This window comes from Cavia porcellus, unplaced genomic scaffold, assembly GCF_034190915.1.
Source record: "Cavia porcellus strain 051 isolate PalLab524CR breed Dunkin Hartley unplaced genomic scaffold, mCavPor4.1 scaffold_24, whole genome shotgun sequence".
NCBI classification, from domain to species: Eukaryota; Metazoa; Chordata; class Mammalia; order Rodentia; family Caviidae; genus Cavia; species Cavia porcellus.
This window is the reverse complement of record NW_026947507.1, coordinates 42,929,188-42,952,630: the sequence shown is the minus strand read 5'-3', so window position 1 is coordinate 42,952,630 and position 23,443 is coordinate 42,929,188. Positions and strand designations below refer to the sequence as shown.

At 48.3% G+C, this 23,443-nt stretch overlaps 2 long non-coding RNA genes and 1 other non-coding gene across 3 annotated transcripts; 2 read left to right on the top strand and 1 right to left on the bottom strand.

Moving 5' to 3' along the window:
- The first annotated feature begins 10,373 nt into the window (after nt 1-10,373).
- On the top strand, nt 10,374-10,513 carry LOC111754568 (small nucleolar RNA SNORA2/SNORA34 family). Its single transcript, XR_002789243.1, has one exon. It is a non-coding gene; the product is annotated as a small nucleolar RNA SNORA2/SNORA34 family (small nucleolar RNA).
- Nucleotides 10,514-13,350: 2,837 nt separating this feature from the next.
- LOC111754477 (uncharacterized) lies at nt 13,351-22,781 on the bottom strand. The gene is made up of 5 exons (XR_002789155.2): nt 19,904-22,781; nt 18,645-18,925; nt 18,313-18,394; nt 14,798-14,936; nt 13,351-13,873 (listed from the first exon to the last, which is right to left on the bottom strand). It is a non-coding gene; the product is annotated as an uncharacterized LOC111754477 (long non-coding RNA).
- Nucleotides 14,875-17,013, top strand: LOC134472744 (uncharacterized). The gene is made up of 2 exons (XR_010042694.1): nt 14,875-15,423; nt 16,035-17,013. It is a non-coding gene; the product is annotated as an uncharacterized LOC134472744 (long non-coding RNA).
- Nucleotides 22,782-23,443: the final 662 nt, after the last annotated feature.

The window sequence follows — 23,443 nt, the reverse complement described above, 5'->3', positions numbered from 1 at the left end:
TGCATGGGACGCAGCGCCCCATACCTACGATTTAAGGAGGAGAGGTTTATTGTTGGCTCATGACTCAGTCCAGACTGCCAGCCCCAGGGCAGGACGCAGGACAGAGGAGCCAGGAAGGCAAAGTCCGCACAGCAGGAAGTGAAGTGCAAGGGAGCTGAGGACAGCCAGATAAACGCTTCCAGGCCACACCTCCAGCGACCTCCTCCAATCAGATGCCACCTTCCGACGGTCAGTTGGCCTAAAAGCCAATCACCTCTGCCATGCCCCACTCTACCTGCGCCAGGTTTTGGGGGACTAAATCTAAGCATAGCTAGCGGAGCAGTTACCTCGGCTGGAACCAAGCTCTTCACAGCTTCAGCCCCTGTGGCTGGGCTCTCGAGTACTATTTCCTTCACAGTGTTTCTTTCTCTCTCTTATTTTTTCTTGTTTTGTTTTTTAAGCAGGGTTTCATTATGTGGTTCAGTTGGCCTTAAACTCAGTATGTAACCAGGACTGGCTTTGAACTCACAGTGATCCTCCTGCGTCAGCCTCCCCAGTGCTGGGATTACAAGGGTGCATGACTATTCCTTCACTGTTTTTTTATGTGACAAAATATACATAACATAAAACTGACCATGTAAGTGGCATTAAGTACAACCTTAGTTTTCTTTTTTGTTCTATTTTGCTTTTTGGTAGTGCTGGGGTTCAACAAGAGGGCTCTACCACTGAGCTACAGCCCAGCCTTTTTTGTTTGTTTGTCTGAAACAGGGTCTAAGTTGCCCAGCTGGCCTGAGTAAGTGAGCCCAGGCTGGCCTCACATTTGCATGATCCTCTTGCTTTAGTCTCCCAAATACTGGGATTGCAGGCATGCACCAACGCACATGGTTCCAAATTGTTAGGAGAGAGCCAAATCCTTATAGAACCGAAATCCTGCCTCTGAAAGTGTTTTTTCTTTTGTTTTGTTTTTAAAATTTTTTGACACCTGTGCTGCCCGGGGAAGGAGATTCCACACTTTTTGGGAATTATGTGCCGCCATAGGAACTGCTGATTCTCTATTTATGACATCTCATCTGTGAAAACAGATCTATTGTTTTACATTTAAAGCATTGGGGGCTGGGGATTTAGCTCAGCGGCATAAGCGCCTGCCTTGCAAGCAAGCAGGCAGTCGCAAGTTCGATCCCCAGTACCGACAAAAAAAGAAAAAGACCAACAAACAAACAAACAACAACAACAACAACAAAAAAAAAAAACATTTAAAGCATTGGTGAATCCCAGCTCAGTGAACCCTAATATAAACTATGGATTTTAGCTAACAGTAATGTAACTGTTGGGTTCATCAATTGTAGGAAGTGTACAAGATGTTAACAATAGGGGAAAATGGTAGCTAAGCTGTAGCAGAAAATGCCCCCAGCCAGCCTGTTTGTTACCCAGGTGACAGTTCCTGTTGCAGTTCTGGTTGCTTCTATCTCCGGGAATGGCTGGTCGCTGCAATGCATATTGGAAGAACCAAAGAGCCAAGTATTCTGCTTCTATACTTTCCCTTCGCAACCAATCCCATAAAACCCTCCCTCCCTGAACCTTTGGGACTTGACATTTTGAAGTACAATTGATTCCCTGTCACCGCCCATCTGATGTTAAATAAATCTGGCTCCAAATCCTAGGTGTCATTTGGTGTTTTCTGCTTGCTGTTGCAAAGCTATTTAGAAATATTGTGGGCAGGCAGACAGGGCTGGGCCCTCCAGAAGTCAGTGTTAAAGACAGCTGTGGCTGCGGCATCCACTGAAGGTCAGGAATCAAGAAAAAGAAGGACCGCTCACTCATATACTTCCCCCGGGTCTGAACAGCAAAGATTGATACTCTAAATGGGCCTTATCACATCGGAGGCAGGAAACCAAACCTTATCCCACCTCCCCCAGGAAAGTCCTTGTCTGCCCAGGTGCGCTTGCTACATGATTCGCTTCCCCATTGGAGCCCTGTTTAATCAATATTACTCAAACTATACTTGCTGTACCTTATTGGTTGACCGTAGTCTTGTCCCGCCTCACACCCATCCTGTGATTTCCCATTGGCTCAATGTTACCTACAAGACTCTACATGTAATCCTATTGATTGGTTATAGTTCTGTCGCTCCTCAAAGCCAACTCACCTTCTGGCTTTACTCCATAAACACCCTTGAGAAGTGGGAGTAGGGGGCAGCCCCGGGGGAAGTATATGAGTGAGCCGTTCTTTTTCTCGAAGCCTGACCTTCATTAGATGCGGCAGCCACAGCTCTCTCCTGCATTGACTTCTCCAGGGTCCAGCTGGGTCTGCCTGCGCATAACACAGAACCCGCCCGCCTAATTTAGCTGTCTATAGTACTGCCACACCTTGTCAAAAAGTGTGTCTTTGCTGTTGTTCACAAAAAAAAAAAAAAAAAAAAAAAAAAAACCCAAACCGTAGTGTTGTTTGTTACAGTGGTAATGAAACAGATGGCAACTCAAGTTTTCTGCAAAGGTGAGACCAGAGAAAGCTTTAAATTAGGTCAGACGTTTGTTATTTTTTTCTTTTAAATAACACTCTAATTTTCCCTGAACAAACCAAGACCTCTCTATCCCGTGAGCCACTTGGCCTAGGCTTTGATGTGGCTTCAAGGAAGCTTCTTTCATTTGATTAATGAGATAATGCATACCTCAGGCACCAACTGTATGCTGCTTTCTGCTCCCCACAGCAAACACTGTCCCTATCAGTGTTTTGGTTTTGGTTTTTGAGTTAGGATCTCCCGTATAGTTCAGGCTGGCCTCATACTCATGGAAATTCTCCTGTCTCAGCCTCCTGAGAGCTGGGATCATAGGCGTGTGTGATCAGGTCCGGCTTTATTGGTGTTCTCCTGGGCTCGATATGAAGGCTAAAATGTAATTTTCGAGTATATTCATTCAACAACCGATTTAGAGAGACTGTCTACAGGGCCATGAGAAGTTTAGGACTTAGTGGCCGCCTGTGGCCGCAAGGGGGCGCGCACGGTCTGCTGAGGCAAGGCTAGCGCCATGGTCCCTGCCAGTACCTGCGTTTCAGCTGAGTGGCCCCACTGAGTCAGGGACGCTGAGTGACTGCCTGCGCTGGGGGTTGAGAACCAGAAGCCGGGAGTCAGGTTCCCTCTCCCCTTTCCTGTTCTCCATGATGCTGGGATTGAACCCAGACTGCATACCTGTTGGGCTGCACCTGGACCCGGGGTTTGTGTTTTACGGTTCAAAAAAGTTCTGCAGATAGAAGGTAACGATGGCTTCACAAAAATGCCACTGTGTTTTTATCTTGAAAAGGGTGAAGTGGCCCGGCAGGGTGGCACATACTTATCATTACAGCACTCACCTGGAAGGCTGAGGCAGGAGGATTGAAAGTTCAAGCGCTCCCTCCCGGCTCCTGGGACTCTCACCTGGCCCTCTGGCCAGGGTTGGTACAGAGCTCAGTGCCTTCACATGCTCGGCTAGCACCTGCTTTTGCTGTCCAGTTTCTCATGGCTGACACAGTTCAGAAGAGGAGAGGATTATTTCTGCTCACGGTTTCAGGGATTCAGTCCATGATCCGCTGACTCTGTCACTATGGGCAGCAGACAAGGTGCAGAGGGGCGAGGCTGCATCCCTTGAGGCAGCCAGGACATAGCCAAAAAGGACCTCCCCGAGGGGTACCCTGCATGGTGCCACTGGCTCCCTTGGCAACCACCCTCCTGGAGTCCCTCAGTGACCAACTGTGGTCTCTGGGTGTCACTTAATCCAATCATGGTGACAGTGGAGATTGATCCTGTATGGTGGTGGGAGACAAAACAGAAACTATTGTACTTAAGACAGAGCTCATAGGCAGGGTTGTCACTTGGTAGCTCAGGGAGTGGCTGCCTGGGATGTGTGGAGCCCTGGGTTCCATCCCTACCAAGGAGTGGGGGACATGCAGAGGCAGGCAGGCAGGAAGGACAAAGAGAAAGAAAGATTTCAAGTATAAAAGAGACCTGGGTGGGGGCAGCAGGCACCCAGCACTCAGGAAGCTGAGGCAGGAGGATTGCCATAAGTTCAAACTCTGGGCTATGTAATTACACCCTAGCTCAAAAAAACAAAACAGAACAGAACAAAACAAAACAACCATTATGTAAATAAGGCTGGACACAGGCCAGGGTCCCTTGCTCTGACCTGCATACGCCTGGGTGTCTTAGGGGAACAGGCTGACCTTTGTCTTGGTTTCTACTAGTTTGATACAACCATTCTTGCTGTTCCAAGACCTTCCATTGGTGACCTCTCTGCCTCTGCCTCCTGCCTTAGGCTGCTCTGGCCCGGGAAGGAAGCATTGCACGTGCTGGCTGTACAGTGTTGTGCTTGGTGGCTGTGGTTGGTTTGGGCCCAGTTTGCAGCATGGATGGTCCCTGTCCCCGCAGGCTGCGCCTGGAGTGGGGCCTCTAGGCCTCTGGCCCTTGGGTGTAGATGCCTGGCCCCCTTAGTGTACGTAGGATAGCTAAGTTAAGTTAGGTAGAAATAGCGTAGGAGGCAGGGCTGGGCCCTCCAGAGGTCAGAGCGCTGTGGCTGGAGGCACATTCACTGCAGGCAGGCTAGGCTTCAAGAAAAAAGGGACTACTCACCCCATGTTATACATTCTGTGCAAGAGGAGGGCACAGGGATTTTGTGAGAGCTACACCTGCCCTGGGGTTGGGGGTGGCCTGTGTACAATATAAGGGAGGAAAAGAGGCTTGCTTTGCCCGCTCCTTTGCTCTGGCTTTTGCTGCTTTTGCTGGCTCTTGCCTTGAAGTGTTGTCTTGGTGACATGCCACCTTGCCTGGGAGCCAGCTGATTATGGACTAAAACCTGCACAAATGGTGAGTTAAATAAACCTTTTCTTCCTTCATTTTGGGTATCGGGTATTTTATTTCAACAAGGAGAGAAAATTAACCAAGCGAGACACCTGGCTCACAACGTTCCTCCTGCCTCAGCCTCCAAAGTGCTCGGATTACAGGCCTATGCTACCACGCCTAGCTGATTGCCTCAAAATTGCAGCGATCCTCCTGTTTCAAATTCCCAGAGTTCAGGAATTACAGTTATGTGCTACCACGACCTACTAGACAGTTTTTTATTTTTAAATGCATGATTGCTTTATATTTTGTAAACCAAATTCCAACCGCACCCACACCCCCAGGCAGCCTCCTAGATTGTCAGGAACTTCCCTCTGGTGCTTGCCCAACAGGTTTGAATCCTGCCTTCAGCGACCACTTCCTAGCTCCGGGCCCTGAGCTCAGAGAGCTGACTTCCCTCGCTCTCAGCACGCAGCCACCCTTCCTGGGCCTCGGCCAGGGTGGACTGAGCCAAGTGCTGGGAGGTGGCAGGTGGGGCCTTGCTGGTGCACCCAATGGAGACTTTGTACCGATTGCAGCTGTGACCTCACCGACTGTGCGGGGCGATGCTGCTGCCTCTCCAGACTTGTGACCCCAGTCGACTTCGCGGCCCCAGCTGGTAAATTCTGTGTCGGGGCAGACGGGGCCCTGGAGCACAGGGACAACTCCAGGACATGGTCTCTTGCTGCCCCTCTGCAGGCCCGGTTTCCCTTCCTCCTCCCTGACCAGAGGAGCAAGGCCTCGTTCGGCAACTCCGGGCCCCCCAGGACCCTCAGCCCTGAATAGCAGCCCAAGCAGGGGGACCCTGTCCAAAGCCAAGCAAAGCTCGTGTAAAGTGCCTCTCTTCCTCCGAAATCAGATCGCGTGTCGGAGGAGCCTGCTGGGGAATAAGATTGTGATTTTATCTTTTTTTTAATTTTAATTTTATTTTTAAATTCTTAGATTTACTCGTTAAAACACCCGGGGATTATGCAGCCTCTTTGGCCAGCTCGGGCTAGGACTGGGAAAAGGGCCACACTGAGGCGACAGCGCCACCTCGTGGCCAACATTTTAACTGCCGCCAACTTGGGCCAGCGGTGGGTTTTCAGCAGTGCATGAAGAAGTCCATATTTTCGCCCAAATCCTCTGAGTCTTTTCCAGTTGTTAAAGTGTTAACCTTAGAACTAAATATGAGTCATATTCCTACACCATGGGCATAAAGTACACTGCCATTTCCACATGTACCTTTACAATCACAGAACGGAAAACTTGGTGCTCTTTATTCGTTAGGCGGCTTACTGACATTTTCTAAAAATTTAATTTAATGTATTATTTTGTTTTCTTGGGATGGAAGCTCATTACATAGCCCAGGGTGGCCTCGAAGAGGTGATCCTCTGGCCTCAGCCTCTCAGGCGCTTGAAGCCCTCCTGAACTACACAGTGAGGTCCTGCCTCAAAAAGAAAGAAAAATCCTCAGTGGAGGACAAATAATAATACTGACAGTAAAAAATCAAGTCTGCGGTACTGCATACTGTTAGCCTCTAAATAGATCTTCAGACTACTACCAGCCCCAGGCCTGCAAAGTCAGTCAATTAATACAGGCATTAAGTTGTTTTTATACCTCAGTTGGTATCACCCCAGCCTGAGTTCCTCCGAGTCAGCTGGTTGCCTACACGGGGATGGGAGGGGGCGCTTACTATCTCCCAGTCCCGCACCGGCTGGCTCCCGGGAAGGGCGGACTCACTTCTAGGTTCTTTTCCTGCTCGGCTTCTGCATGGCTGCCGAGATTGGAATTTTTATACCACTGGTTATCTCAGAGTTTAGGAAACTTAACGGGTGTGGCTTCTTGTGCTTTTATAAATACAAACCAGATGAGGGTAAGGCAACACAGGAGAATTAAGAGACTTTATAAGCAGCCCCAGGAAAAACGTAATCGTATGTGCTGCAAGCACGTACTAATAAAAATTAAAAGAAAACCCAAAGTAGCCACATAGTTTTGCTGCTAAGAAACCAGGAGCCTAAATTGATCCTTTCTTAATAAATTCAGTTGATCTGGCAGGCAAAAGCCACGCCCTCCCGTGAGCCTGCGCAGCCATGACAACAGGGAGGAAAACCAAGAAGCCAAGCGGCGGGTCAGGAGGGAAGAGGGAGCCCAGCCCCGGGCACAGGCTGAGAGGACAGCAAGTGAAGAAAAACAACAACTTAATGCTCATATTGTTTGACGGACTTTGCAGGCCTAAAGCCAGCAGTCTGAGCCCTTATTAGAGAGTAGCAGTATGCAATACAGCAACCATGGGGAGAGGGCTCCCTTCTGTCCTGTTTTTGAAATCCAATATTGTTCTTGCTGTTGTGTTCTGCTTTATTCCCTTTAAAATGAGTAATTTTTAAAAAATCAGTTGATCTGCCAGACAAAAGCTACACTCAAAGCCGTGGAGGTGCATACCTGTAATCCTAGCACTTGTGAGGCTGAGACAGGAAGGATCACTGTGAATTGGAGGTTACTGGGAGCTACAAAGTGAGTTCAAAAGCCAGCCTGACTGCATGGCAAAACCTTGTCACACACACAAAAAAAAAGGTGCAGGAAGCTGGAGCTGTGTCCTGGAGGATGTGTAAATGCTTTCCTCTAGTGGCCACGGGCGACACTGCAGCCGGCGAAGGCGGCTCACGGAGAAAATGGTAGCAGTTTCCAAGGCTTTCTGCAGAGCACCCTGTTTTAGTTTTTCTGTTTTTGTTTTGTTTTGCTTGTGCCTTCCTAGGCTTTCCTCAGGGTCCGAACATCCCTTTAGCTTCGGAGCTACCTTCTCCACGCAGAAGCCACGACATCTCTGCAGTTCTCTGGCTGACCAGTTCCCTAATCAGCAGCCTTCACAACTGAGGCCTCTGCCTGGCTGCAGTCTCAGGGCCTCCCTGCAGCCTCACCCTGTTCGATCCTGCGACCTGCGGGAAGTAGGCATCCTGACTCGGCCTCCCAGAGTGCCAGGATTAGAGGCACACGCTACGGTGCCCATCTTTGTCTTTTAAAATGAAAATGCCCCCATGGAAAGAGTTCGAGTGATGACCAGAATCAGAAACTCCAGTGGCCACAGCTTCAGGATGAGAGTGAACTGGGCTTCAAAGGGATTGGACGCGGGTTTATGTGGACGTGGTGATTAGGAGCCTCAAGCCATTCCTGGGATGCTAGTACCTCTGAGGCAGGAGAAGGGCCAATCATCCTGGAAAAAGAAGCTTCATCCAACTGCTTCCTGTAAACAACAGTTCAAGCACTGCAGCAGCACACAAAGATAATCAATGCAAAAGGAGAACAAAGCAATGATTGGGAACCAAAGAAATAGCAGGTAAACCCCACGGAGATACACTTGGAGACTGGGATTCCGGGGGAAAGGAGACCGGTCAGGCACAGCTGAACAACTGTGCTTGCTATGGTTAAACAGGAAGAAGCTAAGCCTGAATATATGAACAGGAAAAGAAATAGACATAATAAAGATCAAATTTATTATTTTTCAAATATAAAGATCACATTTAATAGAAAAAGAACCAAATGGAAATTCTTGAAATGAAACACACTACTGAAATTAAAAGCTGATTGGCTGAGTTCACCAACAGAATAGATACAGCTGAAGAGAGAATTAATCACCTTAAAGATAAATCTGAAAGGGCTGGGGATTTAGCTCAGTGGCACAGCACTTGTCTGGCAAAGGCAAAGCTGTGAGTTCAATCTTTGGTATAAAAAAAAAGTCTGAAAGTTTCCAGAAGGAAAAATTAAAACAAACAAAACAACAACAGAGTGGAAAAGTCCGACTTATGTTTAGTTGAATTTCTATCATCAGAAGAAGGAATATTGGCAGCAGGAATCTAAGGCTAACAGATTTCTGGAAGCGATAAAACCATGAATCACAAAGTGGTTCAACACAAAAAAGTTTATGCGGAGTTTAGAGTGAAGCTCAGAAGACCAAGACAGTGACAATTAAAAGCAACCAGAGACAAAAGCTATCTTCAAGCAGAGGTAACAAGAAATACAGCTGATGTTTCAAGGGCAACAGTGGAATCAGAGACAGTAGAACTATGCTTAGGCTGTGCACTGAGAAGATCACTGCTGCTTTTTTCTTTCGAATGATTTATTTCTCATCCCTTTGACCTCCTTCCATTCTCATCCCCTTCCCATTTGCAGAAGACTTATCTTTCTGTTTCCTGTTATCTATTATTTACTTTGTTTTTAAAATTATTAATGTATTGAGTTTCTCATATAAAAGAAAATGAGATATTTAAGTTTCTGTGTCTGAATTATTTTGCTTCATTTGAAAATTACAAGGACTCACAATTCCTGATTTCTAAACATAACACAGAACTTCAGTAACCAAAGCAGTGTGGTACTGTTGTAAAGGTAGAGACATGAATGGGATGGGACTGAAATCCTGACATTTATTTCCATCAGTGTACATCTTCTTTAACCTCCTTCAATGATGTTTTGTAATTCCTAGATTATGTTTTATACTTTTTATTAATTTATTCCCACACATTTATTACTTTTGATACTACTATAAATGGAGCTGTTTTCTTAATTTCATTTCCTTGCAGAAGTTCTTGAACATTCTAGATTTCTGTCTTTTGTCAATTGATTTTTAATAGTGTGTCAAGATAATTTGATGGGGAAGGCATTAGGGTTTTAACCAGTGGCATGGTGGGAACTGGGTATCCACATGCAGAAAGGTTTTGTGTTGGACTCATCTCCACATCATGTACAAAATTAACTCAAAATGGACCAGAACCAAAATGGAAGAGCTAAAATTGTAAAAACTCCTAAAACAGCTATAAATCCTGTGCAATCTTGGATTAAGCAGTAGATGTTTTTAGATAAAATACCAAAAGTTTGAGGAATAAGAAACGTAGAACAGTAGAAAATGTAGAAATAAAAGCATCATCAAAATTTAAATTTTTGTGCTTTAAAGATCATTAAGATGTTCATTAAGCATTATGCTTTTATTCTTTTGTTTAATTGGCTTTATTCTGTTTTGTTTTGTTTGATTTTATTATGTGCGATGGTATGAACAGCTATTTTGAAGACAATGAGACATTATGGTGGCCATTGCTGGTTTCCTATCATCTTGCTTTGAAGTCCTATAATGCTTTTATTCTTTGTTTTGAATGGTTCTATTCTGTTGTGTTTTATTTGATTTTAGTATGTGTGATAGTATGGACAACTGTTTTGAAGAACTTGAGACATTATAGTAACCATTGTTCATTTCCTGTTGTCTGGTTTTGAAGTCCTGTAATGCTTTCTTCTTTTGATTGGTTTTATACTATTTTTTAATATTTGATGTTATTGTGTGTGAAGGTATGGTCACCTATTTCTAAGAAAACAAGAGACATTATGGTAGCCACTGCTGACTTTCTGTTGCCTTGTTTTGAAGTTCTGTGTTGTTTGCATTCTTCTGATTTGCTTTGTTCTGTTTTATTTTATTCTCCTTAAAGTAAACAAACCAAAACAAAAAACCAAAAGAATATACAGTAAAACTACCAGAAATAATTAAAAAGGAAAGAGAGAAGAGAAGAGAACCCATACAATAGAAGGGAATCTGGCCCTGAATCAAGGCTGGCAGCTTCCGGACACTGTTGGTTTCATCAAGCAGGAGCCTAAAGAGTTGTCTTTCTATGGTCTGTTGACCATTTCGGAACTTACGCAGTGAAATGGTCAATTCATTAGAAAGAAAAAGCTTGAAGCAACCCCCCCACCCCTGCCCTTGTGAGCGGCTGTGAGTGTGGCAGGCTGCAGCGGCCTGGGACCCGCGCCATGCTGGGACCTGGAGTGCCAGGAAGCCAAGCAACTCCTCCCCCTCCCCTTCTCCCCGTTTTGTTTTGTTGAACTTCAATATGCATGAAAGTATGGACAGCTATTTTGAAGAGAACGAGAGACTCTATGACAGCCATTGGTGACTTCCCTATTGTCTGGTTTTGAAGACCTAAAATGTCTTCCTCATTCTGTTCAGATCAGTTTTAATTATTTATTTTTTTGTGGTTTTTTTTTTTTTTTTTTGTCCTTTTCCTTTTTATCGGTACCAGGGATCGAACTCACAACTGCCTGCTTACAAGGCAGGCACTTATGCCGCTGAGCTAAATCCCCAGCCCCGTCAGATCAGTTTTATACTATGCTGTTTTGTGTGAATTCTCTGTATGCGAAGACATGGACAACTGTTTAGAAGAAAACAAGAGACAATATGATAGAAGTGAAGATCTCAGGTCATCTAGCTTGGAAATTTATATCTCTTACATTGCTTTCTTATGTCCTATTTTGTTCTGTTTAATTTTATCCCCTTTAAAATAAAAATTAAAAAAAAGAATAGAAGGGAATGCTTGTTAATCATATATCTGATAAGGAATTTATCTAGACCATGTAAGGACTCTTGTAATTCAATAACAAAAAGATATAACCTAATTAAGAAGTGAGCAATTGTGACTCAGTGGTGGAGTGCTTGTCTAGCATGTGTGAGGCCCTGGGTTTGATTCCTAATACCACAAAGATAGACGATTAGATAGATAATAGGTAGAGGAATCTGGAAGCATGATTTACTACTGATGAGTTTTTAAAACTTCTTTACTTCTTTAGAAACTTGCTTAGAAAACAGCGTGGCAGTTCCTCAGATGGTTAAATTGTAAGGTTACCATATTATCTGGCCGTCCATTCCACTCTAGGTATATCCCCAAGAGAAATGAAAATATACCCCCAGAAAACTTGTCCCTGAACATTAATGCAGAAGTTCATAATCATCAAAAAGGAGGAAAAATCCCAATATCCATTAAATGATGAGTGGATGGATAAAATGTAGCATATTGATAAAATGGAATATTATTTGGCAATAAAAATAAAGCTCTGATACCTGCTACAAAATAGACAAATCGGGCTGTGGATATAGCTCAGCAGCATTAGCATCTGCCTGGCAAGTGCAAGGTCGTGAGTTTGATTCCCAATACAAAAATAAAAGAAGATGAACCTTGAAGATATGCTAGGTGATGGACTTATAGAAACATCCAAAACAGGCAATCTACAGTCACTGCCTGGGACTGGGGCGGGGGTGGGTGAAGTGGTTGAGCAGTGCTTTCTAAGGGCATTTTTTTGTAATTATAATATTCTAAATCAACTGTGGTAGTATAGGCTCACTGGGTGAATATACTAACAACCACTAATTTGTGCAAATTGAAAGGTTAAATTGTCTGGTGTGTGAATTATGTCTTATAATTCATTCCATTTCTGTGTCTGTAACAAAATGCCTGAGACCCAGTACTTTATAAAGAAAAGGTCCATCTGCTTTCAGTTTAAGAGACTAAACATCCCCTTGTCTTGGGTGGAGGGCGCCTCGGGCTGGTGTTGTATAAGATGGAGAAGCAGAGAAAGAAATGGCCACAGGGGAAGGGGCTTTCTAAGGACCCACTCCGGTGAGAACTCACGGGGCTCCCTGGAGAGCTACATTAGTTCCCTCCTCAGCAGCACCTGGCTGACCTGACCACTGGACCTTTCCTCTCAAAGGCCCAGCACTTCTCAGTCAGCAATCAGGCCTCTGGCACATGAATCCTCATGGACAAACCAAATTCAACCCATAGCACATCTCAATAAAACTGTTTTTTTTTAAAAAAAGCTTACACCACCCAGCTTTAGGGAGCTGGCTGGTGCACCCATCATCCGTAGAATGTGCGATCAAAAGAAGTAGCATGGTCATATCCTGGAAGATTACTGAGAAAGCAAATAAAGCAGAATTGCCTAGAATAAACATGGATGAAGCTAGAAATTTAATGTTGAGGAAAAGAACATAATACAAAAACCACAACCTGGGTACTGTGGCACAAACCTGTAATCCCAGCATTCGGACTGCTTCAAGTTTGAGACTAGTCTGGACTACAAAGTGAGCTCAAGGCCAGCCTGAACTGCACAGTGAGACCCTACCTCAAAAAGAAAAAAAAAAAAAAAAAAAAAAATACAGCATTAATCTATTTATATGACATTCAAAACTACCCGAAAAAGCAGGGTGTGATGGCAAACATCTGTAATCCCAGCACTGGGAGGCTGAAGCAGGAGGATCCCCTTGACTTCAAGGCCAGCCTGAGCTACCCAGTGAGTTCTAGGCCATCCTGGACCATTTGGGCGACTGTCTAAAAACAAAACAAAACAGCCCAGCCAAATGAAAATACGAAGAAGGTAGGAGTGTGTCAACTGATGATGGAACAAAAAGAAACAAGAAACACAAGCCTGTGACTGTCTCAACAGCAAGGGCGGCATTCACACTCCCGCGGTGGGAAAGGGACCTTTACCGGTCTGGACCTTTTCATGCTCCTCCTTCACACCAGGCACAGCTGCTACCTTTAAAGTTGCTCATCACAGGCCAGGGTGTAGCTCAGTGGTGGAAGTGCCTGCTTGGCAAAGGTGAGGTCCTGAGTTCAATCCCCGGGGCAAAGAATACACATTGTGTCCTCTTTGGTCTTTTCTGGTATGTGCTAAAACACAATTAGGAGCTCAAACAAACACCGAAACAGATTTGGGAACTAACGAGAGGAGCGTCGTGGTACTATTTTAACTCTATTTTAATGTGTTTTTCACAGGCACCTGGAGCGCAGCCGGAGAACTCCTCGCGCGCAGCGTCAGCCCGGCCTTCCTGGCCCGGAAGCTGGCAGACGGCCTGGAAACGGAAGGTCTCGCTCACTGCCTTGCAGACCCGCGCCGGCGCGGAAGCGCGTGCAGGGGGCGTTCAGGGGAACGCGCGCAGGAGAGGCCACGCGAGGTCACCGGGGCGCAAGCGCGCGTGGTTCCCGTCCGCGCGGATCGCAGGGCGCGACTCCGGGAGGCGCGGAGATGACATTTTCTACAATGACCGCCGGCCACTTCGGGCCCGGGATGGGGCTGGGTTGGGCGGCCAAGTTCCCGGCGCGGGCCCCCGGGGCCACCGGGGCTTCTCCGTCCCTGGTTTCCAGGAATTCACTGTCACGGTGGAAAAGGCAAAAGAGAGTGACGCCAGGCCCGGAAGCTGGCAGCTGAGCGATGTCCTTTCATGGCCAGCGCGTGGGCGGGGACAACATTTGCAGATGTTATCTAGAAAAATGAACAGATCAATAAGAAAACCATAAACAAGTCAACCAAGGCACGGGCAGAGAAATGTGAACAGCTCAGCAGTTGAGGGCTCCCGACACTCAGAGCTGGGGACCTGGTCACAGCTCCGGCCCTCCGGGTCAGAGGCCGGACCCCCCTCCACCCCCCGCCTGTGCGACTGGTTTGAAAATAGCCGGTGGGTGCAGGGTGAGGGTGCAGGGAAATAAACATTGTTTACTGCCGAGAGGAATGTAAATGACTATTTATTAATTTCCAATTAGTATTCCACTAATTACTAATTACTCAGTGCAACCTTTCTGAAAGCACGTTGGCAATATCAACTTAAAAATTACCCTCTCTGGCTCAACAATTTGAATCAATTTAGAAATTTAGTCCTCAGTTATTCACTCAATGGTGGCAATACCGGGTGAGAGGTAAGACATTAGTGACACTGCCAGGTGGAGTGGCTCACCCTTGTAATCCCTAGCACCTGGGAGGCCTGGGCAGGAGGATCACAAATTCAAGCCCAGATCGAGCAATTTAGCAAGACCTTTTATCTCAAAATGAAGAATTTCAAAAAGAGGAAGGGAGCTGGGCATGGTGGCGAAGGCCTGTAATCTCAGCACCCAGGAGGCTGAGTCAGGAGGGTTGCTGGCAGTTTGAGGCCAGCCTGAACTATAGAGCCAGATCTTGTCTCAATAAATAAATAAATAAATAAATAAATAAAATAAAAGGGGGAAGGGTCTAGGGGTGCAGCTCAAGACAAAGGCCTTGAAGGGTTCAATCCCTAGTTCTGAAAAAAAAAAAAAATAAAGTGCAAAGAAAAACAGAAAAGAAACTGGTGACTGATCTTAATCACCTCTTAGAGGATCCTGAATGCTTGGGAGGGAGGATGGGGACACCCAGGAGAGAAGGGAGATTTTTTACCTTTCCTCTCACACTGCAATTTTGTGAATTCCTGTTGAATTGCATAGGAGTCCTGTGGGTGCATGTAACTCATTTAAAACGTCCTCTCCTGTTGGGAGCCGTGGCACTGTCAAGTCATCAGACGCGGTGATTGCGAGGCCTGTGGGAAAGTACAAAAGCCTGAGCTAGATTACCCCTCTCATCGAGCCCGCCTGTGTGGCACCTGTTTCTTATCACCCCACTAAGTTCCCGCCTCACAGGGTAGTCTGCCTAGCTATTAATCCTATATATAGCCAGTGCCTCCACCCCCGAGAGAGAGAGAAGCACAAAAGGAGCCGCGGGGAGCGGACCGGTAGAGGCTTCGGGAGAGACTGAAGCACGGAAGGAGCCGCGGAGAGCGGACCGGTAGAGGCTTCGGGGCAGACTGAAGCACGGAAGGAGCCGCGGAGAGCGGACCGGTAGAGGCTTCGGGGCAGACTGTATAAGGAGAGAATAAAGAAAAGCCTGACCACCGCCAGACCTTGTCGTGTGTCTTTCCTGCCGGCCGGGAGCGACATCGACATTTGGTGGCCCGCACGGGGATTGATCAACCCCGAGACGCGGCGGTGGACTGCATTCTCCTACACAGTGCTGCAGCTGCAGGACAGGTGAGTAGAGGATAAGCCTGGGCCCTGGGTGGCGCGCACCTACAGGGTTTGTAGACTCCTCTCAACCTCACGCGTAAGTGGCGGGTTTCTTGGGCCTCACGCGGTGAGTATGAAACATAACACCAGAACTTAAGGTAATAAAAGAGTGTAAAACATAAACATAGAAGTAAAAATAACAGAAGATATATTAAAAATGGGAAACATGCCAAGTAAAGATACACAGCCTTGGTGTTGGTCCTTCGGAGACTCCTAAAGTCCAAGGACCTCAAGGTGGGGCGTAAGACTTTAGAAAATTTCCTTGCAGAGATTGACAGCTTTGCTCCCTGGTTTCTGCCTACAGGGCATGTAAACCTGCCCTCCTGGGAAAAGTTGGGCAGAGACCTTTCCCTAGCAGAGCGGGAGGGTAGAGCTTCAGTCTCTGCTCGTCCATTGTGGGAAATGATACACACGTGCCTAAAGAGTGAGGGTAGTTACGGGGGGAGCTCTCAAGAACTTGTAGAAGTACGCGAGGTGTTTGAACAGGCACAGTGAGGAAGCTCCCGAGAAGGGTCCGTCAAGGAGGGCAGAGATACAAAAGAGGAAGCCGAGGCGCGGTTTGTGTCTTTCCGCAGGAATCGGGACGAGAACCAATGTGGGTCCCAGAGAGGTTGACGCGACAAGTCCCTCGACTAAAGATCAGGCCTGTTCCACCAGAGGCCAACCGCAGACCCAACAACAAGATGAGCCCTAAAAGAACTGCAGGACAATCCCTTTTTGGGGGCCTGGAACGGCTTGCTCCCCTATGTGCTACCCTTGTATACGCATGGCTCGCTCGCATGGCCTACGACCGCGTTTAAAAGTGACAGGCTTCCCACATTCTCCTCCCTAGACAACAACATGTAGCAGGGTGGGTGAGTCAATGACGGGTAAGAGCGTGCCTCCCCAGCACGACTCAACCTAAGCCAGGCCCTACCCCGTTCCGCTCGAAAGCCGCTGGATTGTTAGATAAATTTCTCTCCGAGGGGATTCGTGGAGAGAAATGAGTGCATGCCTATGTGCAACCAGGTTCCGTCCGGTTCATTCCTGGCCCTAGAAAAAAGGACGAGGGCCTCAGGGCCTTGGTGGACCCTGGGACGGCCGACCAGGGTCTACGCTAAGGGCCTACGGTGGGCCTCAGTTCGGGGCATAGGCCTCTGCACTCTATCCAGGACGGGCTGCGATGCGCGTAGCCATCATTTAAAATAAAATAGGGGGAGATGTTGGGAGCCGTGGCACTGTCAAGTCATCAGACGCGGTGATTGCGAGGCCTGTGGGAAAGTACAAAAGCCTGAGCTAGATTACCCCTCTCATCGAGCCCGCCTGTGTGGCACCTGTTTCTTATCACCCCACTAAGTTCCCGCCTCACAGGGTAGTCTGCCTAGCTATTAATCCTATATATAGCCAGTGCCTCCACCCCCGAGAGAGAGAGAAGCACAAAAGGAGCCGCGGGGAGCGGACCGGTAGAGGCTTCGGGGCAGACTGAAGCACGGAAGGAGCCGCGGAGAGCGGACCGGTAGAGGCTTCGGGGCAGACTGTATAAGGAGAGAATAAAGAAAAGCCTGACCACCGCCAGACCTTGTCGTGTGTCTTTCCTGCCGGCCGGGAGCGACATCGACACTCTCCTACCTACTAAGACTAAGATCATAAGGAAGGCTGCTAAGACTAAAGACAAGGCCTCGACTGTAGATTACCCACCAAGGTTAAGATGTCACCCTTGCTACTGTGAGATCAGTGGTACCTAAGCCACTCTACTTGCGATCCTACTGGATGACTGTAATTTTGACCTGCGTCACACCCACCTCATGATTTTGCTCTTTAAAACTTCCTTTGAGAGGTGGGCTCCTTGTAACCCACTGAGGGCCCCACCTGTCTCTCATAGCTGGTCCCGTTCCCCATTTCTCCATTCTTTTTCTGCAATAAATTTTCCTTCTCTAAATAAATATGTAAAAAGGAAACCCCAAGATGAGTTTGTTGGAACATGACGATTGGAAGGAACTGAAAATTACCCAGATGGTCACCGATTAAACAAAACATCAGGAAATGGAATACTATGCAGCTATTAAAAAGGAACCAAGTTCTCCAGGAGTCTAGCTCTGGGATGTCTCCGACACAAATCAGCTGCAGGTGTATCCATAGAGTAATCCTATTTTTATAAATAAATAAACAAACAAACATATACGCTGCTGAGCTTTGTGGGAGAACTTGGGGTGGCAAGGCAGATTTATCTTTCGTGGTTGGAACTGGGGATTGAACCCAGGACCTTTATGCTGAGCCACACCTCCTGCCTCAGCCTCCCTCAGGGCTGGGACCGCAGGCCTGTGGCGTCCTGCCCGGCTTGTGCTAGATATTAGAAGCCTTTTGGAGATGATTTAAAGGAGCGTTATGCTATTTCCCAGAAGGGACTCAGGCATCCGCGGCTTAGGGGCCGCTAGGTATGTGGTCCAGTGGGCCCCCTGGGGCGCTGTGCAGGACGGGGTTCGGGGGAGACAGCCCAGCTGAAGAGCATGGGACAGGCCGAGGCCGCCAGGGAGAGCCTCACAATTGGGGGCTGAAAGGCAGCGTGTTGGGGGCACTGGGCCCGGGTGCTGGGCAGGGGGCAGAGGGAGCAGTGGGGGTCCCCGCCTTCTTAAACAATGGTCCGGGGGACTCCTGGTGACAGGGACTGCATGGTCCCTGCTGGGCTGCTGCTGCTTCTTCGGGAAATCTGTGTCCTGGGTTTGCATGTGGCCGGGCCCAGCCAGCATCTGGGCCGCTGGGGTGGAGCAGGGCCTGGGTCGCACGCGGCTCAGAAGGTGTCACCGCCTCTGTCCAGCTCCGAGGAGCCTTGGGCTGCCGGGCTATGCCCAGTGCCCTGAATTCCAGAAGTCTTACCGTGGCGACAACCCTCAGCTAACGCGTGACTGTTCTGACCGCGCAGGGAAGCGCGGGCCAAGGATCCTCCACGCGTGGTCACCTAGGACAGAAGTGCGCATGTGTCACCACTTAGCCAGCCTGGCAGCAGCCGCTGAGGGACTTGGCAACGTGGACGCCCTGACACCGCGGGTGGGTGGGTGCTCTGCAGGAGGGTCCCACACCCAAACCCAGGCTTGCGGCTGCCCTGAGATGACTCTGTTCTTTACCAGTGAGAGCCCATCGAGGATACTGATAACCTTCCCTGGACGGGTCAGCGGGGTCAGTGGTGACACGGCTCCAGAAGCACTCACTTGGGCAGGTGGCTCCTGATGGGGTCCAGAGACCTAGCGATGCTTGAGGACAGGGTGAGGGCAGGAGGGAGCCAGCCACAGGTGGGGGACTTCCTCTGCCTTTCATCTCTGCTCTACTCCGCGTCAGTTTCTGATTTCTTCTCTTTGTGCAGACCAGTTTGAAGGCAGGCAGCCCAAGGCATTGTCTAAGACCGAAGCCCCTTCTTGCTCCTTCATTTGCTTTTGTCCTCATTATCAGAAGATGGCTGCCATATCTCCAGGCATCACATTCTTATTCCAGGCTAAAATACAAAGGAAAGCTGAAGTGCAGGATGGAATGTGCCCCTTTTTTGCCTTGTGAAGTTTATAATGCCTCAGGGAAGATAATCATTAAAGAGTTTGTCTCACAGTTGAAGAATACTGTTAAGAGACGAGAGCACAGTTGGTTGCAGTGATGCACGCCTATTATATCAGCACTCTGGGAGGCTGAGGTAGGAAGGTTTTAAATTTAAATCTCGCCTGGACAATTTAGTGACTTAAAAAAGATCTGGAGATGTAGCTCAGTGAAGGTCTTGGATTCAATCCCCAGTACCGGGAGAAAAAAATACTCAAGTAGAAGAAGCCAACCACAGAGGAGCCAATACTGAGGTCAGAGGCATGGTGACCCCTGCAGGGGGAAGAGCTTGGGAGGAGCCAGACAGAACCTTCTGGAACAGGGACAGCCTGCAAATGCCCCATTGTTAAGGAATTCAGGGCTGGTGACAGTATTTGTGGGATAGAAATGAATGTTATCCTGACATGTAATATTTTAATAGCATCCTGATTAATAGTCACACTTGAGGCTATTTTAAAAAATGGAAGCAGTCACCATGAGGTGTGATGAGAATTACCCCAAATAGACCATTCACTCTTGCTGAATAATTTAGACCCGGCTCTTTGGTGGAGCAGAGTTGGGGACAGCAGGCGGGGTCACAGCCTCTGCTCCCAGAAGCTGCTGTGTGTATACAGCAGAAGCTCAGTAGGAAATGCCAGACTGACAACCAGGCCACTGTGCTCTCATCCCGGGAGTCTGGGCCAGAGGCACCTTGTGGGACTCTGACATCAGAGCTGGAAACTGGTTTTGAGCAAGTTAAGGGATTGTATAAAAAGGAAGGGAGAAGAAACGGCCGGGATGTAAGAAGCCACCCGCCTTTCTGCGTTTGTCTTGGTTGCTTTCTCCTCACTGAGGTGCAATACACAGTGCCCAAAACCTGGAGTTGGGGAGGCCTATTTGGACTCACAGTTTGTAGCAGTTTCCGTCTGTAATCGGCTGACTCCAAGGCAGGGTGCATGGCAGAGGAAGAGCAGTCCATGGCATGGCGGCAGGAGGCAGTGAGAGAGAAGGGAGGAGGAGGAGACAGACCTTTCAGGGCCGGCCCCTAGCGACACAGCTTCCTGACCACACCTCACTTCCCAAGACCACGTGTGGCCACAACCCACAGGTAGACCAACCCACTGGGAAGTATCCAGCCACCTCCCCAGTCTCCACTTATGAGTGAATGAGGTTTTGGGTGGACAACCAGATAAAAACCATAACAACCCTGTGCCACGTTATGAGGCAACACCAAGGGCCCTGGCTGCTCTCTGCCCCTGGGCTTCCCAGCTCCCAGAACCATGGGACAGAAAACTTTTCTCTTCCCTTTCCCCTCCTTTCCCTCCCTTCTCTTTTATTTCCCTTTTGTTTTGGGGTTGTTTTGGTACAGGGCATAGGACCCAGGGCCTTGTGCATGCTAAGCACACACTTAACTATGAGCTATTAACCTTCTATTTTAAAAAATTTTTTGGTACCAGGGATTGAACTCATGAACTTGCATTTGTGAAGGCAGAAAGGCATGTCACTGAGCTACATCCCCAGCTAACCTTCTCTTCTTTATAAATTACCTATTCTGTAGGATTTAATTATAGCAACAGAACACAGACTGAAAAACTGATCCCCTCCCTCCCAGGAGTAGAAAGTAAAAACAAAACAGCACAGCAGTATCTCGTCCTTTTGGGGGCTGATAAGAACTTGCATCACAAGATGTCGCAGCGATGGTCCACTTAGTTTGTCCGCCTGGGCCCTGCCAAAGCTGACCAGGCACTGGAGGATGAACAGAGACAACCACAGATGAGGCCATGCCTTGATTTCCACTCCTCAATTGAGCATGATGTCTTGGTTCTGGAGCTTCAGGGTGCATGGTGTTCGGCTGTTTACTCGGTAAGTGTGTTCTCCATCCTAACTAAAAAAGAGGGCCAGAAGCAGTTTGCATTCCTGTGGGGGTGGACAGCAAGAGTCATTCATGGTTTTGTCTCTGGCCTCCATCATAAAACAGTCCCTAAAGCTCTGTATTGTGTCATTAGGTTGATGCCACCCTGAAGCCTGGTCAGGACTAGAAGAGGGGCCAGAATGCTGGAAGCCTGTCTGAGACATGTGCACCCCAGGGGGTGGGGGTGGGGAGAAAGTCCCTTGCTCTCCAGTGAGGTTCTCAGGGCTCCAGTGGTCAGGGGCCACCAAAGCAAAGAACACGCTGTGTATCCTGCATCCTCTGCCCAGTGAAGGGAGCCCAGCCCTGGCAGCCTCTTTGGGCTTGGCACACCAAAGAGGATGGCTGTGGTTCAAGGCTGGGGAACACTGAGTATAGCTAGTTTTGAGCAAGTCCCAGAGGGGCAGGGTGCTTCTGCAAGCCCATGTCCTGGTGCAATTGCTCTGCTCCGTGGGCTGTAAATTCTAGCCGCCTCTGGCACTTCGGGTGTCAGTGCTGGGAAGCAACGCAATGCAGAGCTTATGAAAAATCACAACTTCAATTTTTGAATGGGTTAGTTTGCTACGTGGGAGCAAAGCAGAAATGAATGGCAGCCACTTCAGAGTGCTCTGTGAAGACAGTGAGGGCGGGAAGTTTCAATGAACAGAGTGCCCTGTTGGCCGCTGTACAATGGAAGGAAAGTGGCCCGAGGTGAGAATTTATGCAAGTCCTGGGCACTGGCTCAGGGACTTTGGGGTGGTGGCCTGTGCATGTGTAAGTGTGCACTAAGTGTCAGGGCTTTTGTTACACACCTTTCTGTCCCCAGGACATACTGACCAGTGAGGGGTGAGGGACACGTGAGATGACTGGGTCAGCGATGGTCACTGTCGCTGTCCATGCTGGAAATGCAGCAACAGGCACATGAACAGCATGGGAGGCTGGCACAGGTGGAGGCTGCACTTGGGTCCTAGAGTGGACTTTGACTTGCTGAGGCCAGGCTAGCCACAGACACCTCTGTCAGTGACAGAACTGTTACTGATATATCACTGAGGGCCATGGCTTGTCCTCATGGGGGTCTACACTTGTCCTGGGGATGGATTTGCTGTACCTGACCATAGCCCCTCTGCCAGCACCACTATCTGAGGGCTTACAGAATGCCCGACCCACAGCCCCAGCATGGCGTCCAAGAAAGGAAGGACCACAGTTTGTCACCGTGACATGGGATTCACTAATCGTGTCACATTCTGCACTGCCCTGGGACAGATGCCTCATGGAGCTCTGGAGTGTCCTTCTAAGGGAGTAGCTGAGATATCAGCTCAGAGGCAGCACCATGAGAAGATGAGGTGTCATCCTTCAGTGTATATGGGTGGCGCTGTGTCCCCAGGAGGAAAGATGCACGAGTCTGTAAAAAAGGGAGACACAGAAGTCACTTTGCTAATCACCACTCTAAAGGACACACTGGGCGATTCTGTACTGCTTGCTGTGCAGTTCTGGTCCCAAAAGAGGGTTCGCCACATCACCAGGTTAAAGCTGCATCCCGTTAAAGCTACCACCAGGACACTTACGCATAGGACTCCTTGAACACAGAACCAGCATGTGGACAGCAGAGCTGTGTTGGCAGGCGTTACTGACTAGCAGGAGTCAGGTTGCTTCCCTCCAGTGAGGGCAGTGGGTAACCAAGGGGTTCACTGGCGTGTTCTCCTGGTATTCTCTCGGCCTCACTGTAACTGGGAATGGACATGTGTAGCTACCCCAAATTGATTTAATGTTTTCTGTTTTATTTTGTTTGTGGTGTTGGGGGTTGGACTCAAGGCCTTTGCCCTGAGCTATATCCCCAGTCCTTTTGAGACAGGGTCTTGTTAAGTTGCTAGGTTGTTCAGGCTGGGTTTGAACTCTCCATATATCTTCCCACTGCAGTCTCACAGAGTAGTGGGATTACAGGTGCATGCCATCAGCCCTGCCTCCATCGTCTTCTCCTCCTCCTCCTCCTCCTCCTCTTCCTCCTCCTCCTCCTTCTCCTCCTCCTCCTTTATGTTCTTCTGTCTTTTTGAGACAGGGTCTTGCTATGTGATTCAGGCTGGCCTTGGGCTCACTTGTAGCCCAGAATGATCTCAAACTTGCAATGATCCTCCTACCTCAGCCTCCTGAGTGCTGGAATTACAGGAATGTGCCACCACGCCTGGTTCTTCTTTTTTTTAATTGGTTTTTTGATTGTGGTCTCATTATGTTGCTCAGGCTGGAATCCATCAGCCTTAGAGGAGCTGGGGTTACCAGTGTACACTGCTCTGCTTGGCTGTTTCTCACGGACTTAGACCTATGAAGAATGGCAGCCATACCAGGTAAGCTACCAATACCTGCTGACCTGATAGCCAGGAGCAGAGGAAAGCTGGAGATGCTTGAGTTGTAGATCCAAGATCAACTGCAGTGATGGAGGCTTGGAAGAAAGCATCCCACTAGAGGCACACAGTGCCCAGAAGAAAGGTCCAGGGGAATCCGGGAGCGCTGCTTCCTGCTCAGAGAAGATGTGTGTGCTGCAAGGGGTGGACGGTGATGGTAACA